Source organism: Protopterus annectens, chromosome 1.part0 (genome assembly GCF_019279795.1).
Source record: "Protopterus annectens isolate FY-2018-M chromosome 1.part0, PAN1.0, whole genome shotgun sequence".
NCBI lineage: Eukaryota > Metazoa > Chordata > Ceratodontiformes > Protopteridae > Protopterus > Protopterus annectens.
The window spans coordinates 1,327,911,077-1,327,920,659 of NC_056725.1; positions in this window are offsets into that span (position 1 = coordinate 1,327,911,077).

A 9,583-nucleotide genomic window follows, 5' to 3' on the forward strand; every position below is an offset into this window, starting at 1 on the left:
CAGAAGAAACCTTTGGAAGGAAGGAAGGATTAGTCCTGAGAGAAACTCTGTCCTTGTGGAAAACTAGATAAGGAGGGTGAACAAAAAGAGCTTGAAGTTCAGAAACTCTTCTGGCTGAAGTAATTGCAACCAGAAGTAGGGTCTTCCAAGAAATAAACTTCAAAGAACAAGAAGCTGCAGGTTCAAAGGGGGGCAATATCAGGGAAGCTAAAATCAAATTTAGATCCCACGGAGGCGGGGGATCTCTGATTGGGGGCCTAATTAAAGTAGTCCCTTTGAGAAAAGCTTTACAAAGCTTATGTCCCATACTAGTATCTGATAGGCCTGTATGAAAGTTTGAAATTGCAGCTAATTGAACTCTAATCGTGGCAGAAGAAGATCCAGCATGAAAAAGTTCCGCTAAAAAATCCAAAATATGGTACACAGGGGCTGAAAAGGGATCTATATTTCTAGCCTCTGCCCAGAAAGAGAAACGTTTCCACTTACAAGCATAAGTCTTTCTAGTGGTAGACTTATGCGATGATAAGATGATTTCATGCACCGAGTGGGAGATGTTTGAAAGCCTGGCTAAGGTTGGAAGTGGAGCAACCAAGCAGTGAGCTGGAGAGATTGAAGGGATTGGTGCAGCCCGCCCCATTGATGGATCAGGAGGTCTGGAACTGGGTCCAGGGTCCAGGGATGCTCCAGAAGGTGATGATGCAGGAACAGGAACCAAATTTGTCAAGGCCAGTAAGGGGCAATAAGGATCATCTTGCATCCCAAGATGGTAGCTTTCTGTATTAGTTTGGGAATCAGGGGAAACGGAGGGAATGCATAAAGAAGTCCCTGAGGCCAATCGTGAACTAGAGCATCTCTGGGGGAGTGTCCGGGAAGAGGGAGGAGAGAGAAGAAATTGTTGCACTTGCTGTTGAAGGGGGTGGCAAAAAGGTCACAGCAAGGCTGACCCCATCTGTGGAAGATTTGGTCCACCACTGTCTGATTGAGAGACCACTTGTGAGGCATGAGAATTGCTCTGCTCAGCCTGTCCGCTATAACGTTGGACTTCCCAGGGATGTGCGCTGCTATCAGAAACCGTTGGGAAGAGATCGCCCACTGCCAGAGTCCGAGTGCTTCTCGACATAGGGGGTAGGCTTGGTTCCTCTCTGCTTGTTGATGTACCACACTACCGACATATTGTCTGTCTGAATTGCAATGGTCCCGGTGGGAAGAGAGTTGTGAAGAGCTTGCAACGCCAAAAGCACAGCCCTCATCTCCAAGACATTGATATGCAGATGGTACTCGTGAGGCTGCCAGGTGCCTTGGACTGTTCTTCCCTGAAAATGCCCCCACCACCCGATCAGGGAGGCATCCGTGGTCACCGTAGCCACTGGAGGAGGAAGAGCAAATGGTCTGCCCTGAGGTACTGATGGGGAAACCATCCACCAAGCAAGTTGGTTTTTGCATGTCTGTGTGATCATTATCTTGAGAGACATTGGAAGTTGCTGGAAAGACCAGTGGGTGAACAGCATCCACTGAAGAATCTTCATATGAAAACGAGCAAGGGGAACTAGTATGATAGCCGCTGCCATGAGACCCAAGGTTTTTAGGACGAATCTGGCCTGAATTTTTTTGCATCCTAATAAGACCTGCACATGTCGGCGAATGTCTAACACTCTGTCTAATGGCAGTCTCGCTGACATGTCCTTTGTATTTAAGTTAATTTTCTGGAGCGTCTGTCCATTTTGATATGGTAGTACGCATCCTGAAGATCTATGGAGCACATCCAATTGTCCTGACCCAGAAAGGGTAAAATGCACTGTAGCATGACCATCCGGAACTTCATTCTTTGAACAGACCTGTTTATTCTGCTGAGATCTAGAATGGGTCTCCAGTCCCCTGTCTTTTTTGGTACCAAAAAGAACCTTGAGTCAATTCTGAATCCTTGTTCGTCTGCTGGGACTGGCTGGATGGCTCTTTTTCTTAGCAGTTTTGATATTTCTTGAACTGCTTGATCCCTTAAATTGGGTGGAACATCTGGAAGGGATTTGTTGGGAATGTAGGGAGTGCAAAAGAAGGGGATTTTGTAGCCTTCGGATATGATAGACAGTACCCATTTGTCTTGTGTTATACTTTGCCAGGCGTTTGGGTACAGCGATAATCTTCCCCCGACGGCCTCTGAAGGTGGACAGCCAGGCAGCACCTCAGGGATGCTGGAAGGGCTTGTCAGAGAAAGATTCTCTGTGGCCCTGATTTTGCAGACCCCCTCTGCCCCAAGGGCGGTGTCTATTGTTGTTCCCTCCTCTTCCCCTGGAGGGGAACTCTCCACGTGTATCAGGCACAGCTCCCTGGGGTTTCCAGAACCACATCTTCCCACTCTTCTGACCCTTGGGATATGGTCTAGAAGGAGTGGAAAAACGGACTCCCACAGCAGAGTCTTGCCTTCCTGCTCACACCTGGTAAGGGTATCCTTCACCTGTGGTCCAAAAAGAGCAGAACCATCAAAGGGGGTGTTGGTGAAAGACACCCTGAAGGGTTCCGCAAAGTTACATAACCGCATCCAAGCATGCCTTCTTAAGGCCACGCCTGTGCCTGCGGCCCTACTCTCACCATCGGCTGCATAAGAGATGAGCCGCATGGAGGAGTTTACTACCGAAGTAAGAGTCGCCAGCTGGGAGGCAACCTTAGCCTGGGCCCCCGCAGCTGATGGATCTTGAAGGGTATCTCCTAGCCCTTTAAGGAGATAACTTTGAAGGCAGGTAAAGTGGCACAAGTAGTTCAGCGACCTCATGGAGAAGGTCACTGCGGAAAACATCTGCTTCCCATATCTGTCCATCGTCCTAGATTCCTTATTAGGGGGACGGACAGATGAAGAAGTTTCAGCCAACTCCTTTTTTGTGGCCGCTGCTACCACCATGGCATCAACAGGAACACCCTTCATCAGAAATTGCTTGTCCTATGGTACAGTAATAAATTTTGTGGGTCTTCAGGGGGTTGGTTCCACTGTGTCTGGGGCTGACCATGCCTTCCGAGCCACCACAGACATCAGTTGATCGAAAGGCAGAGACACCCTGGAGGTGGAGGGTCGGGAACCAAACGTGTCCAGGAATACCGACTCATCCTCGGAAGGGTTAAGGGTAGTCCAGTTCCCCCTCTGCCTAAGTATCTCGAGGATGTCTGAGAAAGAGATGTCCTCAGAGGGGGATCTCTGGGACCCTTCCAAATTCTCTAAGTCGGTATCTGAAGTGACAGACTCAGGGGAGTCAACATGCTTCCTCTTGCATTTCCTCTTTCGAGGGGGCTCCTCTGAATGATCAGGGGAGGACTCAGAAGAGGAAGATACACCCAATGAGGTGCCCTGGAGTGCTTGTTCCCCACGCTTGGGGTCTGGAGGAGGGGCAGAGGCAGATGCAGGAGGAGCCAATCAGGCTGATAGTGGGGCTGACTCAGAGGCCAGCACACTCCTCATGACCTCAAAGGTGCCCCTTCCTGATAGCGGAGAAGGCTCCGGCTCCGAAGAGACCAGAATCCTTCCCGGCACTTTGAGAGATGGCTCCGAAGCCAATGTAGGAGCCAAACGCACCTGCGCCGAAGCTCTGAGAGGGAGAATGGGGTCGGACAAAAGTCTGATGCCACTCGCCCCCTCAGATCCAATGAGGGAGTCCCGGTGCCCAGATCCCTCCAAGGACGGCACCATGGAGGCGATTGGAGGCGACGACGGAACCGAAAGGGTAGGTATCAGCGCCGACGGTTCCATGATCCAAGCCCCAGCAAGCTCCAGCTCCAAACTCAAGGGATGAGTCGAAGGAGGAACTACTGCAGAGACAGGCAGAGCCGAACCCTGATGAGGGGGGCTTCATAACATTTTAGCTAGGGCCTGTGATTTTAGAAGCCTGCTCACCACTCTCTCCAAATTGTGGTCAGACAGTCTAGAAGACCGAGAAGAGTGGGATCGGTGACATCACTCCAACTGTAACAGAGGCGACCCTTGAGCCGAGTGTATCGACTCTAGGGATGGAGATCTAGAGCGTTTTCGGCTCCCTGATGGTTCCGACACCAGAGTTGGGGCCGACTGGGAGATAGATACTTCGGTTCCAGCCGGAACCGAAGTTGAAGAAGACGCCACACCCGACGACGGCTCCGAACTGGGAGCCAACGGCTTTGTTGGCTTAGAGGGTTTCACTGGCTGGACCTTAGCCAGTGACCCTTCAGGTTTGAGCAAACCCCTAAGGATTAGCTTATTCCTACGCTCCTGCAGGCCTCTTGGACTAAAGGCGTGGCACACCGAACAAGAGTCCTGCAGGTGTAGGGCACCCAAACAGTAGACACAAGAAGTGTAACCATCTGTCAGTGACATCTTCTGACAGCATGAGTCACACTTCTTGAATCCAGGTACTTTTGTATCATTAGACATTCCTATAAAAGGAAATATCAATCACAGAGAAAAAGTAATAGAAGGGAAGTAGGTAACTAGTAAAACACAGGCACTCAGCACAAGTTACCACACCCTAACAGCACACACACTCTATTATCCAAGAAAAGGTAAATAAACCTACTGATCTACAACAATTTTTCTAATAAAAAAACTGCTACATAAAAATTTAAGAACAAGGATTAGCCTCTAACTAAAAACGGCTTCCTTGAAGAAAACAAATGTGGGAGGGGGGAGGGGAAAACGAGTTTCCAAGGGAAGGAGACTAAATTACAAATAGATAACTACAACTACTATAACTACTATAACTATTCTAAACACCAACTACAATATAAATTTTTAAATATGCTAACAATAAAATCGAAAAATATGACCTGAGCCAGCAAAAGCAACCTCACAGTAGAAGCGGCAAATGAGATCTGGGTATCTAGCACCAGGCATCATGGGATATGGGGGGGATTCAAGCCAGTAAGCAGCTCTCGAGCTTTTGAAGATGGCTGAGTCAGAGCCGAGGATCAGCTCCGAACCCAACCAGCAAGAATGAAGGCGAGATAGACAACTTAACATTTACCCCTTCAGGCGCAGCTGTCAGTGGCTTGCCTTTTCTCCTTTTTCCATCCACAAGATGTGGATAACAATTTAGCTCGGCTTGTGAGCTAGTGCTAATCCGGGTGAGCAACTGCCACATCCTGTTTGTGGACGAGGGTGTAACCAGGCATACTCTTTGTACTCTAAAGAGTAATTTTTTTCTGAACATGTTAGAAACATCGGTGCTTTACCAAGCCATATTATGTCTATAACCATCTAGATTGATGCTTCTTAAAATATGTATTATAGTTTGCTTACAGAGTGGATTGCAAATCTAAAAATAATACCTCTTAATAGTTTTTGACTGAGCAGTTAAAGTGTTACACTGCTACACGCATTAAGTTTGGTGTGTGTGTTGGGGGGGGTACTGTACGAGTGATATGACAATTTTTTTTTTATTTTATTTTATTATTTATTTATTGACATTTGTTAACTGCGTTAATCCAACTGGGATTTTGTCCCATTTTCAGTGGAGACCTGATGAGAAAAGCTCCAGATAGTACAATAAAACATTACAGTAGTAGACAAGCACAGCAAACAGAATAGAAATAAAACTAGCATTACAGTAATAAACAATAGAAAAGCAACACTAACAGTTAAATGACAGCAAAAAAAATTATTTTTTTCTCTCAAGATACTAAGTAACTGTACTAGTGGGGCAGAGTGTGACAAGGATCAACTGAGAGTGATTCCAATGTGGGGGAGGAGAGAACTATGTAGGATCATAGCAGGGGCAGATTCTGGTACTGAGTAAATGTGTCTTAAGTTTCTTTTTAAATAGTGGGGTGTGAGAGATTGAGCGTATGTCAAGGGGAAGTTTGTTCCAGGCTTGGGCCACAGAGTGTTTGTAGAGCAGCTTACCTACTGACTTATTTGGGTGGTAAATATCAAGCAGTTGTTGATTAGAGGTGTGGAGGGGTCTAGATGGGGTATACACAGAGACAAGGAGAGATAAAGATGGACAGTAGGATGGTTTAAAGAGCATAGAGTGCAGCATGTGAAATTGGTAGAGATGTAGTAGTTGTGGGAGTTCTAGCCATTGTAGAGACTTTAAAGCAATACAGTGATGTGTGTTGTTTGGGGAGTTAGTGATTAATCTGGCTATTTTGTGGTAGGATTGTTGGAGTTTGTTCTGGGTCGTTTTTTGGATATTTGTGAGAACTGGAGCGGCATAGAGGAGAGAGGGGAGGAGAAGTGCTTGTCCTAGGGTGAGGAGAAGTGCTTGTCCTAGGGTGAGTCTAGCCTCGGGGCTGAGATATTTTTTGTACCGGTATAAGAGACCTAGTTTCTGATGTGTTTTCTTTATGCATTGCTGTATGTGTTGATTGAATTTTAGTTCATCATCGATGATGACTCCTACGAGTTTGATGTGGGTGTCAGGTAGGATAGCTGTGTTATTACAAGACTTAATGACAAAGGAGGATTTATGATGAGTAAGAGAGTGGGGCAGAAAGAGTAAGAGTTTGTTTTTTGTGGGATTGAGGCTCAGTAAGTTTTCTGAAAGCCATTGTTCAGTGGAAAGTAGAGCTGTTTGGGTTAGGGAGTGTAGGTCAGTGATGAGTTTGGCTGTAGAAATGATTGTGGAGTTGTCTGCGTATTGTATGAGAGAAGACTGATAGCATGAGGTGATGCCAGGTAGATTGGGGGTAGCAATAAGCATATGTGAGTGCAAAATGAAATTCACTGGCTACACCCCTGCTTGTGGACATAGTTCTCAAATGTACCTCATTATGAGGACTGTTCCTCATTTTGAGTCTTAAAATGTCCGTGTACCTCCTAGTGAAAGTGTCTGCCATACATGCAGTTTTAAGAACTTTTTTAAACCAATGTCAATGTTAAATAATACTGAATAGTCTAAAGTAACACATTCTAACTCTCATGTAAGCTTCCTAATTGAAGGTGTTAGAATGCTGTTAGTCAGTGTTCCACATTTTGCCTATTTATTCCACATTATGAGAAGCAGTGTGTTCTTCATTTTGGAGGTGAAAGGCTGAGAGCTATGCTTGTGGAAAACTATTTGCACACTACAATCTTCATGCAAACTACTGCAACCTCAGATAACATCCAGTCGCAAGTAATTTTTTAATGAATTGATACAATTATGTGATGAGTCAAAATTCCACATCGAATAATGATTAATATCAAATGTATTTTTTCTTTTATTTATTAGGATGATACAACTATGTTGTATTGTTTTATTGCATCTACAGAGAAGCAGAATAAAAGTGGATTTTGGAGGATGAAAAGTGAATGAACAAGCTGACAGCGGTACAAGAATACCTCTCAACTGACCAGAATGTCATAGAATGTCCACATTTTTCCTTATATTTTTGGCCTGTTCCCCATAAAATTTGTGGTTTTCTGGCAAATTATTGAGGACTGAAGTCAGTACATAAGTATGGACACTTAGTTTCAGACATCATATCCCTCAGAAAATGCATGCTATTTCAAAACCTGCTGTTAGACGTTTGTAAGAGCAAAAATCTGTCATTATTTTTGGGCCTTTCCCCCGTTATTTTTGATTTTGCACAGATTTCATGCTCTAACAGATTGGGAGATAGGGGTACAGGTAAGAAATACAAGAACAGGTGAAACTTCTGTACGCAAATTGCCTTCAACAGAATGTCAAATTCCATGACCTCCCTTGCTTTTCAGGAATTAACGTAGTTCAGATTCTAGAATGTTAACATTTTCCCAGAAAAAAAATGAAAATAATGGTCTTGTTCTGGATCTTTTTATTCCATTCCTTTAATGACCATAATTACTTGGAGATTCCAACTGAAAGCTTTCTGTTTGGTCCTTATTTGCTCATAGATGCCTCTTGAATCAGCATTCTGGTTGTTTCTGTGTTTAATAAAGGGCTGTAGAATTTCATTAGCTGAGCCTATCTATGTGACATATAGTTGAAAATAGGTTTGCCTTGATAAATGAGGTAAAATGTGTTATATCTATGGCTGATGACTTCCCCTGTATTTTTATGTACATGTATACGCATACATAGATACAGACACACACACACACACACACACACACACACACACACACACACACACACACACACTATAAAATGTATAAAATGGCAAGATTATGAAACATGCAGCAGTATGAATTTGTTGAGTTGGCTTATGTTATAGTCACTCACAAATAGCTTCTTAGCTCTGCCATTAAGCAAATCTTAAAAGAATATTTCATAACGGAAACTGAATCAGAAGCTGTTATGCAAGTATTGTAAGTCACCACACCCTAAGATGAAAATAAATATATGGCATTATGGCACGAACTTCATTTTTTTTTCACTTTTAAACATCTTTTCATAAAAACAATAAACTAAAAAAATCACAGTTTCTCTCCAGGCAAACAGAGCATTTAAAGTTTAAAACATCTAACCAAACATTTCAGCCGCTCACAAAATAAAGTAATATATTAATTTAAAAGGTATGAAATGACTGGCTGCAAACTGGACTTTATAAATTAAACATTCAGCTTTCCTTAAATTATGATCAGATCAAATAAAACATATGCATTAATGTCTCATTTAAATAATCCTGCAACACGCTTCTGTATTAATTAAAAGTAGTGCTAGTCATAGGTTGAATATCATTTGTATTTTTGCTACCATGCCGTGCAGTACTGATAAGACATGGATGATGAGATGTTTACACTTTGAAGATTCTAGAAATGGTGCAGCAACTGAAATCAGCAAAGGTCAGCAATCTGCAGCTCTTGAGAAACATAAATGCATGGCTTCATATGTTCATACGCCTGGTAATCAAGCTCAGGGCCTTTTGGCGATCAAGGAGTTGGATACTCCAGACCAAATGTCCTGTAGTCATTCAGCTCCTTTGAGAAGATATGGACTGATAGACTTTAATTAATTAATTAAGAGTTTGAGTTTATTCGATGGTTGTGGAAGTCTTTGAAATATGAAGCTGCCGAATTTCACAATATGGTTAATATTAGTTTTGTAGCTGTGCCTTCTTCTGTTGAAGTCATCAATGGGAGCATTCTAAGCAAAGGCTTTCAAATATTAAAGGGTCATTTAATGCTCTGTATGTCAGGTATAGGCTTCCTCTAAGAAGATGATAAAACAGATGGATATACATGAGAGAGAGAGGGGGAGAGAGAGAGTTGATTTAGTCTCTGTCTATAAAACATGCATTGAAGCTGTTCAATTGTCATTGTGAAGAATCTTTTTGCCTTCACCAGTTGTACCAAATGGCATGTGAATGGGTTACAGAATATGGTGCAATATTCTATAATTTGCCACACAAGGAGATAAACACCTCTCTAGCATGGCTCTTGATCCTCTAGAGAATTAATTGGGTGACTCCATTATACTTTGTGGATTGTAGCACCTATATGGGTAGCAAATGAAAAGCTATAATTTCCAAGGACACCAAGGTGTATTGTAATTTTGTTAGCATTTTAGTTGTTGCCATTCAATGATATATAAAGTTAGTGAGGAGATTTTGCCAAATGTTAGCACAATATGGTTCTTGACACTGAATGCATGGTGATTTCTCCTTTACTGGTAATATCGCAATTCTAAGTACTATTTGAAGGAAAGTGGTGAAGCAGGACTAAAGC